The following is a 15,598-nucleotide window of genomic DNA, read 5'->3' as shown; positions in this document are numbered from 1 at the left end:
CAAAAATACACCAATTCTTATTAATAAATCAATCAAGTAATTAATAACCTATGAAAAGAAACTTCCATACTGTCATAATCTGCCAATAGAGCCATGTAAACCTTAAAATCTGGACCTTTACAGCAAAATGTTTATCACAAATGAAGCATATTTTTAATATTTGTTGCATTAGTGATATTTAATTAATCAATTAGTGACTGATTGGGGGCCTGTTTAAATGTATGTGCAGATTAAATACGGTAGAGAAGAGTGTAACAGTTGCACCATCACTGGCATATGGCATGACGCACGTCAGAGATGGGACATCTCTGATATGTGACACATGTTACATGTGTGATTTTGATTTCAATCTGTTCCCTCAGTCTGCGATCAAGTCAACTGACTAAATTAACTGTAGGTTTAAGAGGAGCAGTGGGAATTAGTTGCAACTATGTGGTCAACTTTGTATTGAGCATACTTGTAATTATTAAAATGAATAATAATGATGTGAGCGTGCGGTTGGCTAGCAAGCAAGGGCTAATTAAGGTACACTTTTTATTTATCCGTCAGTTGTAGAGTTATTGGAGTGCCAAAGAGCATGTGGTTCCATCACATCCATCACAGAGTCCAGTGTACAGGAGATGCCAAGAGAACAGAAGGCAAGGGCAGGCAGTCGGTGCATTTATAAAACCATTATTAAACGCATCATGATTCCTAAAATTTACACAAAATTGGTTAGGAACGGACTTAATATGACAAGCTGCATTTGATCCATGCTCATTGGCATTAAGCCCAAGTCTTAACAGTCGGTCGCTCTCGTATTGGATGCAATTTAAGGTAAGCTCTTAGACAAATCATGCGGTATTCCCCAATTATAAGACAGTATGAAGGGGCTGTGCTTAATTAATTATTAAAATTATGTGGATGATTCCAGCTGGCTCCTAGCCAAAGTTCTGTGTGAATATACTGTATACAAGGAGCAGGTTTAAAATCATGTAAATGTTAAACCAAGCCACTTAACAAGGGCCTTTAACAACTTTGCACAGTTATTCAAACTTCCCTGAGAAGAAAAATGCAAACCAGTCAAAAATTCTTTTGTGGATCAGGTTTTATAATTTTATTATGCTCTTCAAACTGACCTTCAATCTACGCCGGCCTTTCACAAGATAATGCAGCAACTCTTTAGCATAAGATCCACAACTATCTACCGCACTTATTTGCCCTGATAACGTTGTACACCATTCCTCATTAGGGTACTCTTCATTGTTATGCATCAGAGGGTCATCCTGGTTCACCTCGATCACTTATTTTAAACTGTGCCACCTCAGCAAGGCTCTGCTTCTTGACCCACACGTTCAACAGTCCAAATCACAACACTGTTGCCTTCATTTAGCTGATTCATTGTCACTTTGAACAAATCAAAATGTTTTGTGAGGAAAAAGAGTGTATCAATGCCCCGTTCACACATCTCTACACGTTTGCTGAAGAAAAAACGGGGACTCAGTTCGAACCGTTCCTTCTATCAGGGCTGATCATCATCAGATTAATCACAGATCATGAACCAAAAGAAAATACCCTATATACAACTATTCTTGCTGAATAATCTTATTCAAAACAACTGACCAGCAGTCTGCTTGGCTGCCTGGATCCTTGCTTGTTGACACACTAATTCTGCATTGCATGTTGCTTTTTGAGGTGTAATGGACAGCTACTAGTTGAGCGGGGCAGCACTGGGTGTCCAATCTTACAAATATCACGTTTGATATCAAATATTCCCCCCAAATGAATAACCACAATGCAGGCCTCCTGCCCAAGCTCCCAGCAGCTGTTCCTGTCCGTGGCCAGGCCACGAAGCTGCCCAGCGAGCACACATCCCGTCCAAACGATGCTCCCACAGGACACATTACAGTGTGAGGGGAAGAGTAAGGCATCGCCAGAGCCCCACACTCGCTCGGCTAATTTACTGGGCAGACACAGTCACAGTGTGAAGCATTTTCTCATCGTTTCCTGAGACGTGGCAGCTGTTGAACGGGTAAAAGCGCCTGCAGCTGTTTGATGATGTGCTGGTCCTGCAGCTGAGGAAGTCGCACACAGAGATAATGCATGATCAACTCGCTCGTCCACACACTTCCATCAGGCCAGGGGTCACACTAGAGTGAAAGCAGTTTTGTGTAGTCTAAGGTGGTGTGTTTGTATGTTCATGTTTGTTGCTACTCATTTTCCATCTAGCATCAGTTGTATATTTTTGCATATCAAGCCTCCTATAGACACAAAGACACTTAAACACTTCAGATTGACAAATGTGTTTTGACAACACTCAGGGAGATAAGCACTTGGTCTCTAGGATCTCTCCCAGGGACACGTTTCTATTTACACCTACTCCGCCTCACAGAGGAGACGCTTAATCTTCTCCATGATTTGTGGCTTCAGCTCCGAAATCCCTCTCTCCACTCTGTTCTTCCCCTCTTCTGTCCCGACTTTTCTTTCTGCTCTGTTTTCTGTTCTCGCTTCCCTCCCGCCTCATTTTATCCACTCGCCTTCTCTCTCCTCATCTGCCTTGCATCAGCATTAGTGCTTTGGTCCGCGTGTCATTGTGAAAGACCTTTACAGGACTGTTTATACGTGTGGAATTACGCAGCAGACTGCATTGTCTGTTGAGAGGTAAAGCTAGGGATAGGAACGGTACACGCGTGGTGCATTGAGTGACCCCCATGCCAATAACAGCGCTGTAATCACTTTAAATGTGTTTTATTGTCAGCTTTTCACAGATTAGAGCCACAATAATCTGTCCTCCTCTATCCATCTCATTCCAAGCTGTTATTTTTGGCACCAGGATTCTGCCTTTTTGGATTAGTAGGTGTGCAAGTGTTGTTGTTGTTGTTGTTGTTTGTTTTTTGTGGGTGTGAGTGCGTTTATGTGTGTGTACTAGTGAGAAACAACAATGTTGTGTAGCAAGGTATCCGCACCACTCCATTGTGGAGGGAAATAATCTCGACTGGATGTTGTACTGGATCGGTTTCTTAACAGAAGATAGTGATATACAGTGTGGCTGCATGCTCAAAATCTGCCTCTTCGAGTGGAAATCAACATTTCATGGATACACTCGGATACATCAAAACCCAGGCCCTGAAATATGCTTAAGCAAGAACACAGCCTAATCTGCTGCTGTACAGTGTCTACGATGTCTGCCAGTACAATACATACATCACTAACCCTATGAAAGGAAGAGAACAAAGTGCATATACAGGAAAACTAAAGATATTTAAGGAATTTTTACGTAAAAGTATCACTTTTTACACAATAAAAATGTTGAAGATGACTGGCCACAGTTTAAGAATTTGCCAGGCTATAAACACCTACACAAAACTGTAATTTTCCCAGCATCACAGTCCACATGTAATAACAAAAAGTGTATGTAAAATCACCCACCCATAATCTTTTACAGCCCTCTCTGATTCACACCACCTCTGCAAACACACTGCAGGAAAGCTATCTCCTCCCTCTCCCCTGAGGCGGAATATTGACTGATGACTTTCATTTTCAGCTATCAATTCTGTTGCTAATTTTACACATTTCAATTAATTCCAGGTATTCTTGCACGGGACCTGCCATGATTAGAAGCTGCTACAGGATGGATTTCACTATCTGCAGTTGTGATGCTGAAGATTTATTTTCGACAGGAGCCCACAATGCACACGCAGAGAAAGAGGCTGCGCTCATCTCCAGCCTTTTTTCGGGTGTTGTTTTTTCGCATGATCATCACAATTTTCTTGCAGACGTAAGGCTGTCACGGCTGTCTCCCTCCCTCTCTCTTGCGGTCTTCCCGGGCTGGCGTGCGGAGCGCCTCTCCGCCGCGGGATGATGATGAGACTCCCCACAGGGATAATGACATCTACGAGCGTCTCTCCAACGGATGTCCCCCGGATTTAATCCCAGCCAACGCTCAGCCTGAGAGACATACAGCCCGGAGAAGAACAGCAGCGCTGCGTACGGACACAGACAGACGGGCAGGTTTGCCAGTTCGACAGGCAGCAGCCAGTGAGCTACACAAAAAAGACAGTTAGTCAGACTGGCCAGCTCACCGGCACACATTCAGCAGGAATAGAAGCAGACAGGAACAAACACACTGCCACAGGTGAACACCTAAGCATGGTGGGTGGCACCAGAGTAAAACCAGTTTCCACACAGCTAAGACAGCTTTTCTAATCCCAGAACAGTATGACAGGGCAGACAAAACCACAGATAAAATGTCTTGGAGATGCCAAATAGTATGTTGCTCTTTGAGCTGATAATATACCATCCCTTGGACAAAAGCAGCTTTTTAAAGCATCTGCTAAGAGTAAAGAAATTCTCTTTCTTTTGTTGCTGTCCATGACAAGGTCAGCACAAGCGGTCAGCTACACAATGACAACCTTGCAGCTGGTAGAGATTCAATGTCTTGCTCAAGGAAACCTCTACAGGTCAGACACTCAGCGGGGGACTGCTTAAGGACATGCATCGTGGTTCCCCACTGTGCCCGCCTGCTGCCCCTTCACATCACTTTCAGATGCTAATCAGTGATGAAATATAATTTTGGAAACATTAGGGCTGCACGATATGAAAAAAGCCCTATTACGATTATTTTGACTGAAATTGTGATATTATGATACATGACACTATTAAAGTCATGTGACATTTGTTGGGTTCTTTGCCAAATATGTTTTCTTTTCTTTTAGGTCATCTCTACAGCACAGTACTTACTTAGAACAGTGTTTTGTCACATATTTTTCCTTGCAGGGTTCTGCTGTTTGGATATTACCTTTGGACACATTGTGACTACTTGTGCAGCTCTAGTAAACATCAATACAGATGACTGATAAATAACTAAATTGTTTTATCTCTTTAATATTGATTAAATAAATGTGAAATAAAGTAACTAAAGTTGAATTCTTACACTGGAATTCACATCTAAATAAACTCGCAATCACATGGACAGCAAGTAACCCCATTAGAATATGTGCATCTGAAATGTCACATGTAAAGACAACCCTACACTTGAACTAACTTTTCAAACAGTTCAGTGATGCATCAACTGCAAACAGCTTACTTATAAATATTCATGCATGCAAATAAATCCAAATGGTGGCGCTGACTATGGGGAGCATGTGTAAAAGATGATCTGACTCCAGCTCAGGTCAGGAGACCTCCAGAGCCTCTCTGCGCCTGTCGCCATGGCTACCCGGAGGACTCCATTTGTGGCGCCACAGTCAGCGGAGGGAATCGCTCCAGTACCTTCAATTAGCAACCCATTATCATTCATGAGTTTGTTTGTGCAAAGCTGTAAGATTGAATTCCAGTTAGTCCTTCCTCCTTGCTCTCGCCCGCTGACATAATGTAAAGGGAAGCGGGAGCAGCAGCCCCGCGCTCTGTTCCAGCTCCACTGCCGAGTTCCATCGGGCTAATTTCTGCTCCGTTGAGGGCTGGCTCATCCCCGTATCTCCCCAGGACGGTGTCAGTTGTGCTTGCACGACATGCAAAGGTCATAAATTAGCAATAGGGCCCCTTGAAGGAGACATGCTGTTAAGCTTCAACCTGGTGGTACTCCTAAGAGGAGCTTTTAAGACTCACTGTTTTGCATATAAATATATTCATACATTTGGGTTTTATTTATTTCATTTGACAGTATAGCGCTGCTGCTGTCACTGGCCTTTGACAGTGCAAAGCAGAGCCGCTCCCTCTCCTGCCTGAGTTGCTCTTCTTGTGGCTTCTGTCTTCATGACTGTCATAAAAACAGGAGCCATTTTCATTGTTTATCTCAGATGCATTCAGCGCTCATCTAATATGACCGGTGGACAAAAGCTTTCTCTTGTTACTATCATGATGCTGACTGCTCTCTCGTCTCTGCTTTGATAGGATCATACAACCCCACAACAGCATATTCCACTTGTTGTCACATAATTAAAGGAGTAGTGTGTGGTAAACAGGGCCCAGTGGCCCAGTAGCTTTAGTGGTGTGTTTCTGTCCTCCTGGCTGTTTTGTGTGATATAATGGTGTTGACCCCAGTGGCGCCAGACCCTCCATATTGAGTTATTAAATTTATGCAACTGCTAAGCTCCTCAGCTATTTCACAATGATGTCAACCTTCAGTAGCTGTGCATGACCAAGGCCTGCTGTGGACATTCTCAATTTCTGCTGGAAAATTGAGCAGCGAGCAACAAGAGAGAGAGATGGGGGGGGGGGGGGGGGGGGCAGAAATAGCGAGACAGAAAGAGACAGAGAGAGTAAGAGTCAGAGGGGGAGAAGAAGTGAGCCCTGTATATTTTATTCAGTGGCAGCAGAGTACAATTCATAATCAGGGCCGACTGATTCACAGTTTTAATTAAAAAGTAGCCTTATAGCGCCGGTGGTAACATCTTGATTTATGAAGACCCGACCGCGGGCTCCCATCCACCAGAGAGAGTGAGTCCACCGTGGAGGAGGTGGGGCAGCGAGAGGAGCGGAGCGGTGGGGGCGCTAACGCTCATGAGGAGGGGAAGTGTCTCATTTCTCACAGCAAGGTGGTTTCAACTGTGAGCACAAAACTAAGTGCGAGTGTGTTGGAGCATGTGCGCTAACAAGCATATGTGCAGGTCTGTCTACCTTCGAGCCAGACCGATATATCGCCACGGCCAATACTGTAGCTTGATTTCAGCATCAACATGTAGGTTGTGAGAAACTGCAGTAAAGATATGCCAAAGATATGTTTGAGGTCCAGATGTCTAGGTCACAATTCTTTAATAATCAAATTTAAGGGATATTCATTAAAAATATGCATATACAATGAATATTAAATATTTACATTAAAAAAAGAAATACGTGAAGATATACTTTTAGTACATTTTTAAACCTCAGCAGCACAAAAACGCAGCTCCAGTCAGACATTGCTGTTTAGTTGGTTAAATGTATTTTTGGTGCTTCCCAGGTTATTGTGAGGTTATTGTTATCCATGTGTGCATGATATCAGAGCAAGAGCTCAAGTGAGACACAAATCCAATTGGCATTCACTGTGTGACAATCTCCAGTCATGAGTTCAGGCCTGGCTCATCTTGAATGAACCCAATGCTTTTCACTTTTTCAAATGAATTTCTTTGTGGACCTTTCAAAGGCCAGATGGGCCCCTGAGATGCTCTAATATTTTGTTTTAGATAATCTGTCAAGAGTTGAGTCAGCAGTAATGGTTTACTTATAATGCTCATAATGGAAAATTTCAAAATTGCAGATGACACATACTTTTAGTTCTAGGTTTTTTGAAGGGCCCTCCCCATGTTGGTGCCACATGGAGAGCGTAGTTCCACTTTATCCTCAACACGACAGCCCTGCCCCTGCTCTCAAATATCAACGTCAGTCTCAAAAATCCAGTATCGGTCCGGTGTGCAGCTACATTCCAAGATGCATGCCTCTGACCTGACACGCTAAAAATTAAAACATATATATATATGTATACGATGAGTGAATATCAGTGAAAAAAGAAGATAGATAGGTGGTGGTAGATATTGGCTCTAGAATTTAAAAAATAAATCCTTTTGGAAAATGGCCAGCGCTGCAAATTTAACCATGGCTGATAGAATTTGCTTTGGTCTGACAGTAATGTTAAGTTTATGTCAGCCCCTCCATTTAAATCACCACCATAACAGAATCCCTTGATACAGAGAGATTTTAATTAAAAAACTGTGAGAGAGGAGAGATAAATGCAGAGAGAGCATGACAGAGGGGACAGAAAGAGGGAGGAGAGAGAGATGGAGCATTAGATGAGGAAGATGATGCAGAGGAGAACAGGGAAAAGAAACAGGAGGGATAGAAAAAAGAAAGAGAGTGATTACAAGAGTGAGATAAGTGCAAAGTAAGAGCTCATTCTGCGTTGAAGGGTGAAAACAGAAAAGCACAGCGTGTCTTTACTTTCCTCATGCCTGCATTTATTTTGAATGGCTCACTGCAGTCTTCTAGGACTTCGCTGAATGTGTGTGTGTGTGTGTGTGTGTGTGTGTGTGTGTGTGTGTGTGTGTGTGTGTGTGTGTGTGTGTGTGTGTGCGCATCAGTGTATGTGTTCTGGCTTTCTTCTGTGCTCTCCCATTCTTCGTCACTCTCAGTGATTGATTTTTTTAAGGTCTGTCTCTCTTGCAATCACGACAGAAACCACAGTGATGGTACACACACGCTCACACAGAAACAGACACGTTCATACACTGACATGCGCACTAACTCGCCTTGTTCTCTCACACACACACACACACAGGCGCACAGGAGAAGGCCGCATCAATTTGAATGATACATACACATACTATCAAATAATACATTTATGCAGAAGGCACACAAGGCCTGGTGTTAAGTAATGAACATGCACACACTCTCTCAACCTGAACCACTCATGTGTACTACTGATCTATCACTAAAGACACACAATTAAAGAGAGATATAGCAAAACAGGGCTGTGTCAATCTTGTATAGGCAGTAAATAATTCTTTAGAATCATTTATTTATTGTGTGATAAGTCGCGTGTGTGAGTGTGCATGACCACCGTGGCTGGATCTACTATCTGCAGCTAATCTCGCAAATACTCCAAATGCAAGAACCTGAATATAATACTGGTTACCTGTTGGAATTAAATTCAGTTACTGGGGGTGATGTACTGGGTCACACAAACTCTGATCTGTGCATAAGCAACATCAAATGCAAATTATTCAGAATTTCAGCTTTTGTGAGTTTCTCCAAAAACGTAGATTTCTATTATATTGTTTTAAGCCTGCTGCTTTTAATATTCTAAATAAATAATGTCATTTAACTTGATAAGTTTGGACTTCTTGTCCAGTTTACACAGTTAGATGAACCCAGGATACTCAGTTACAATACCATTCTATGTTTAAAGAAAACTATACTATACAGAAAGCTTCATTCAAAACTTTGCAAATCTCCGCTGGTTGCATTTACAGTAGCAGTTGTAGTGGCATTGCAGTAGGTGTTTCACCATGTTGTGCCTGTGCCCACTCTACTGAATGCACTGTTCTGGTTTAATTTTAAAAGTGCGCTTGTTCCCTGTCAGCAGACTGTAAAGTTATAAGAATCAAAAATGATGGCCACATCTGCACTACATCATCAGTAACGTATGTGCTGTTTGTCTACACACACATGCACATACTGCCAATCACATGTTATCTCTCCGTTTCCTCACTCTTTTTCCTTTGCAATATGCACACACACACACACACACACACACCATGACTGGAGAAAACCGTACGTAGATGAGAACTAACAGCGCACTGTGCAACCGAGAAGACAGTATCTTATGTCACCCCGAGGGTTTTCCCGACTTCATAATAGATATCAGACACTTGGGCAGCAGTCACAGATAATGTCAGAGGGCAATTTTGTCCTGACAGATAATATAATTCCAGTGGACTTAAAATGAAATATACTATTATCCTGGTGTCAAAACAGAGCTTGCCCTTTACCAGTAGAAAGTGGTTATTTTCCCATGTTTGAACATGAAGACTTTACAGCTGCTATTAATAGGCAGCAATACCCTTTACACATTAATGATAAATGCTTTGTTTTACATGCAAGGAGGCAATTCACTGCTGAAAAATTTACCTGAAATAAACAAAAAAAAGAGGAGACTGCTTAAGTGCAAGAAAGCAGTTTACCATGAGTTAGATTTTTCTGGTTATACAGTTTACAGTAAGGATTTTGAGGTTATTCACATCTTTATATGGTTGCGGTTTTTTGGTCTATTAAAGCTGCATATACTGCATTTGTGGCCTATCTTCCTAGATTACACAGTTTTCAGATAGGGCCTGTCAGTCATCCCCACACGTCCATAATTGCAACCGCTATCAACATTACGATCAGAATTGCACCACATAATACTGGTTTAGAAGCCTTAGAAGGATTTATTACTACAATTACAACATGTGAGAGCCTTACGAGCCCAAACAGCTTGAATCTTCTGTCAAGTGCTCAGTTTTTGAGAATTAACACGGACTGTAGACGTCCTACAGACCCACTAGCCCGGGACATTTTCAGGCCGATTGCCTCTCTCCCCTCCACTGACTCTTATTATACTGTTAACTATAAGTTTAATGGAGCATCTCGGTGACCCAGCAGGCCGACGTGCATATCATGTATTTGCAACATTTTCCAGGTCTCTCGCAGGTCTGCTGTGTTTGTTATCTCTCTGTCCGACGAGGTAAAGTAAATTTGTATGATTTTTATTGTATGGATTTAATTTCAAAAACACAAAGCACTTCCTGGTTCGGTCAAATCAACATGGATACAAGATCTTGGCAGGAGTAGTAAGTCCTATTGATCATCATTTTCTGAGTATTCTGTAAGAGAATTTGAAAGTGCTCACGGCCAATGTCTCTCTCCCTCTCTCTCTCACTCTCTCTCACACACACACACACACACACACACACACACACACACACACACACACACACACACACACACTCACACACACACACATCCTTAATGAGGGTGCCATCAGGGTCTGGCTGTGTGAGCATGTTCTAATTGTCTTATCTTTCGAGGTGACATATTCTTGGGCCAAGGTTTAATTTAACACCCAGTCCTCCTCTAGCGCTGCTGTTATTTACACTCTGCCCCATCATCGACACACACATCACTTACACCCAGGACTCAACCTTCTAATAGTATTCTTATACCTCAACCATCTCCCATGTCATCGCTCTCTCTGTACCTTCGCATCTTTCCCCCTTATGGCCCCATCATCCACCAACATCGCACCTCCACTTCATTGTAAATTAATTGGCATGCTGTTGTTATGTGAACTGTATTAGAAACAAGTGAGCACTGATCGCCTTGTTTTTCTGTTTGTGTACACTACGGCAAAGAACACACCCATGATAGTGCTGCTGAAACAAGGGTCCAAAGTGTTTTGCACATTTAAAGGTTGGAAAATAAAGAAACTTAATGTTTCAGCTTGCTACATGGCTGAAAACAGTGACACAAGTCAGCTACACTCAAACAAACACATTATTATACAGTCCCATAACAATATCTGAACAAATATATCATAGAAAAGTAACCAGCAATTGTCATACAGCTACTTGGGCAATATGGACCAAATCAATGTGGCACAGGCTTAACACAACACAGCCATGACTGGTGGAATCAAGTCGGTAGAAGATATCTAGTCTGATATCACAGTATCAATATTATATGACTGAAGTTTTAAGAAAAACAACCATTACAGCACCACACTTGGTCCACAAGACTAATCCATAGCTTTTTCCCCAGCAGTGACACAAGTGAGTGTGTGTGGAAATTGATCCATAATTACTCCACGAGTACGAAATCTCTTGTGCAAAGAAATGTTTGTCAGGAGTTTTCAAAATTGAACTGTCAGAGCACATACAGGGTTTTCAATACTTCTCAAAACTGGCTCTGGCTTTCAGAGATCAATGCAAGATGCAAACAGGAACAATCGGTTGAATACACAGAAGAGGTTAAATGGCTGCATGAGAGCTGCATCGTGTTCAGGTGCATTAAGTTTAATCAGTCAGACTTTGACAAACCTATTACGTTTGTGTCCCTTACAATAGCTCACATCAGAGCCTCCTCTCTCGCCCTTTTGTCTGTCTGCCTGATTGGACGTACTACAGCATCTCCCTGTTCTATACCAGATAGATTGGCACATACAACCCATTTTCTTTCCTTTCTCCATCCCCCTTCTTCCTTCCTCCTATTCTTCCTCCCTATCCTGCTCTGCAGCCTGGTTGCCACATATCACAGATTTTGACACTATGTGGATGAGGTCCCTCAGAGAGGCATTAGCGCCCTATTGGGAGTTCTTCTGCTAAACTCCTGGGGGCATTTTTCCTTAACATGACCCAATCAATAACTTTTAATGTAATCTACTGGCAAACAGAGTCGCAGCACAAATCTGCAGGAGGCTTTGGGACAGACCGAGGCTGAAGCTGGGAGCCTGGGAGGCAGCAGGCAGGGCAGAGCATGGCTGTGGGGTTTGCTTTGCTTCGCTGGGGTGACTGAAGCGAGGTGAGCATTAGCTATGACATTTCAACAGCAGCAGGACCGGGACGCGCTGCTGCCTCGTGTCTGGGTCATCTGCAGCTCTGCCCGCAAGAAGATAGCGCAGCCGGGGTTGGTCGAGGGTCACTGCCCATGCTTGACCATTTCATCTTTGCAACATCACAAACAGGCTTTTAGAGATTTTTTGTTTGTGTGTGCGTGTGGCTCAGCTGATGATGCACCGATCATCCAATCTCATAGCAGGGGGGCGTAGCTCGCTCCTGGTACTACGCTGCAACGGGGAAAGTAATCCCTTTTCTGGTATAGACTGATTTATTGTCCGGCAGAGCTTTCATAATGGGAAAGAAAAACGTAGCTTAGTGGAGCGGAGATGAAGAAAAAGAAGTTTAAATAGCATTACTTAGTTGCAGCTTCTGCACAACAAGACATTAATCAAATCCTGTAAGTATAGCATTAATCATGTACTATGACACAGGTGTTATTATTTTAAATTAAAGCTGGATTTGAGGAGTTGCCCTTAAATTGATGATGACAATACCAAGTCGCTGTAAGTTGTACAGAGTTGTGTGAAACATACCGAGTCTGTGCCACTACAGAATAACATTACAAGTTTTTAGAGTGAATGGATTTCCCTTTCTCACTGCCCATCCAACTGTGCTGCTACAGTATACAAATAAAAAATATGTTGAGTTTATCATCCTTTCTCTCAACTGTACACCAAAACCTTCTGACCTGTTACTGACCTGTGGCATACACGTACACACACACACACTCACGCACATACCGAAACAAATCATTCCCCCGTTTCAACAACAACCTCTAGGTGAGGCCGGAAAACAACAAGTCAGCTGAAGCCGAGCACAGAGCTGCTCTTCCATCCAGTTGCTCACATACCTGCACAAGCTTTAAGGCAAGCATTGTGCAGACATGTGCATATACATATAAAATATACACTGTACTGTATATATAATAAAACAGCCGTGCATGGCATGCACATAAGTACAAACACAAAAATTAAACATACTACAATACACACATATATATAGACACAAAGATGCACAGTAATCTATCTAGGGCTGCTACTTACAATTATTTACATTGTTGATTAATCTGTATTTTTACAATTAATCTAATATTCGTTTGGTCTACGGGTTTTCAAACTGGGAGAGCTGAGGTGGAGGCGTAGAGGGAGAGATGTGAGGAAAAGAAGCTCCACGAGATGAAAGCCAAGGACAGAAGGAAGTTAGTTATTGTAGTTTGGCCGGCTGATTTGGCCACAATTTGTGCCAAAAATCGTACTCTTTCTTAGAGTCATAACTCAATCAAATCTGAACACAGAGACGAGAAGAACATATTTTTAGATCCAGTACAACTTACACTTTCCGAGAATATCATTATCTCCAATCCATCTCTGTGATGAAACTTCCATAAACCCGTTTAGAAATCACAGGAAAAAAGATGGTCTTTATAACTCCAGAACTTGCCTGAGAATCATCGTGTTTTTTAAGTTTTGTTAAGTGTCAAAGTAATTCACATATAGCTGTCTGTACATCCATGAGTACATTACGGGAACAAAAACTGCTAACAGTTCATGCTTCATACTTGTCATTCTGGGAATTTGCCAAAATGTAAACAAATATAAGCTAAAAAAATGGGGCTCGGATGTAGCCCGCAGCTAAGTTGCTGATTCCATATCAACATTATCCCTTCTGTCGAGGTTTAGTCCATAAAAAGTTTTAGTCTAAATTCACCTTACAATGCTCACAATTGGAAAACAGCTGGAAAGCCTCGCTTTTGAGAAGCTGGAACCAGTGCAATGGCAGTACAACACATACAGTACATGAAAGCAAGTAAAATAAAAGCTAATGACTTCAATTAAACCATCTATTTTTTTTAACTAAATTCCTGTTGATCACCTAATAGACTAATCTTTTCAGTACTGGATCTATCCAACAACTGGAGCACAAACACTGACGCCACCTGAAGCCTCCTCACAGCAGCATCCGAAGACGTGCCAGAAAATAACAGATGCCACCAAAGCAAATGTTGGAAGTGCAGTGCTCAGCTAATGATCGGATCTGCAGGCCGTTTTCCAGGTGACTTATGTTACTGCTCCGCTGCTGGAGACAAGGATGAGTGAAGCCGTATTGATCTGCTGTTTTGCAACCCAATCAATGCCACCACACAGATCTTAGCTGTGTTTTCAGGTCAAGCTGAAACACGTGATCTTACGGTCCAAATTCAATTAATATTAGATGATAGCATTACGCTGAGATAAATAACCACCGGAGACTTACACTCACCCTGCTGCTGTATCCTACAAGTATTCAATTACAAGATAATTGAACATCAGTGAAGCCTAGGTTGAACAATATGATTGGAATTCTTTACAAAGGGAAACGTGCCAGGGCCAAGTATGTTGTGCCTGAAAAGTTTCTTTGAATAACTCTGAGTTATTGAATTAATGAGTTATGCCCACACCACGCCGCTGTCTTATTTTGCATATGGTGACAAAACAGAATAGACAGCAGCACGGGCACATCAGAAGTCATTGCCTTCCTGAGAAAACACACAGCTGCACTCTTTCTATCCTCTACTCTGTCCCCAGAAGCAACTACTAAAACACTTCCTCTCTCCTCTTACTCTGGTTGTTTCTTCTCTCCTGTCCTTTTCTTCATCAAAAGCCTCCTAACTCCCCGACACTTGCTCTAATTTCGGAAGATACAGTCGAGGGAAAAAGAAAAAAAAAAATCTTCTTTCCACCTTTCAATTAAAAAAAAAATACCACAAAAGAAGAATGATGTCAATTATGATTTTTTTTCTCCTGAAATAAACACATAAGCATACTGGCCTATTCAGCAGGAGAATGCAACACCAGACCTAAAAAAAAACACACTATACGAGGGAGATAGATATACCCAAGTGGTGCTCATTTATCTCACTGTTACGCTTCAATACAGAAATCTGGCGTTAATTACATTGTGTACATCAGCAGGCAGGAGAAAGGTGATCCTTAAATATTTCATGCTATATTTCACACATCAAAGATTGTGGCTTCAATATAGCACTCCACCAGTTTTGTGTGTTGGATATGAACGATGACGTGAGCTCCGGGAGTCTAAAAAAGAGTGTTGTTAATTGGATTTAACTGAAACCTGAGTGAAAAGACACGCTGCATGTAATTACTGGCACACCGAGTAGTGGTGATATAATGAGGGGGCCAAAAATCCCATTTAGGTGAGGTACACAAGGGTTGGAGATAAAGCTTTTAAAAAACTCATGAGACATTATTATTCTAATATGTCCTAATTTTAACCATTATTCTAGCCGGTGCATTCTCCAAACAGTTTATGTATGAGCAGGAAGCTTGCTGGACTTGAATAATAGGCCTAACAGTCTGATAATCTGTAAGAATGAATTATTTTTTTTGTTTCAAAGAGAGGTGGAGTGGTGTTGTTAATGAGATTCACCGTCACTGTTAATTCATCTATATGGTAATGTCTTATGACGTAAGGCGATAGTAAAGGCAATCTGCAGCGTCAGCGTTAGCCGAGGCAGCTGTGTGACTTTCAGCTAACGACAGAAGGCCGAGGCT

At 42.0% G+C, this 15,598-nt stretch overlaps 1 protein-coding gene across 1 annotated transcript in view; it reads right to left on the bottom strand.

The window, feature by feature from the left end:
* Window positions 1-15,598, bottom strand: part of grin2ba (glutamate receptor, ionotropic, N-methyl D-aspartate 2B, genome duplicate a) — a 138,940-nt gene that overhangs the window by 120,236 nt on the left and 3,106 nt on the right. The gene's annotated exons all lie outside the window — the stretch shown is intronic.

Source organism: Lutjanus erythropterus, chromosome 19 (genome assembly GCF_056507025.1).
Source record: "Lutjanus erythropterus isolate fLutEry1 chromosome 19, fLutEry1.hap2, whole genome shotgun sequence".
Lineage (NCBI taxonomy): Eukaryota > Metazoa > Chordata > Actinopteri > Lutjaniformes > Lutjanidae > Lutjanus > Lutjanus erythropterus.
The sequence above is the reverse complement of the archived record's forward strand: the minus strand, read 5'-3'. Positions and strand labels throughout refer to the sequence as shown.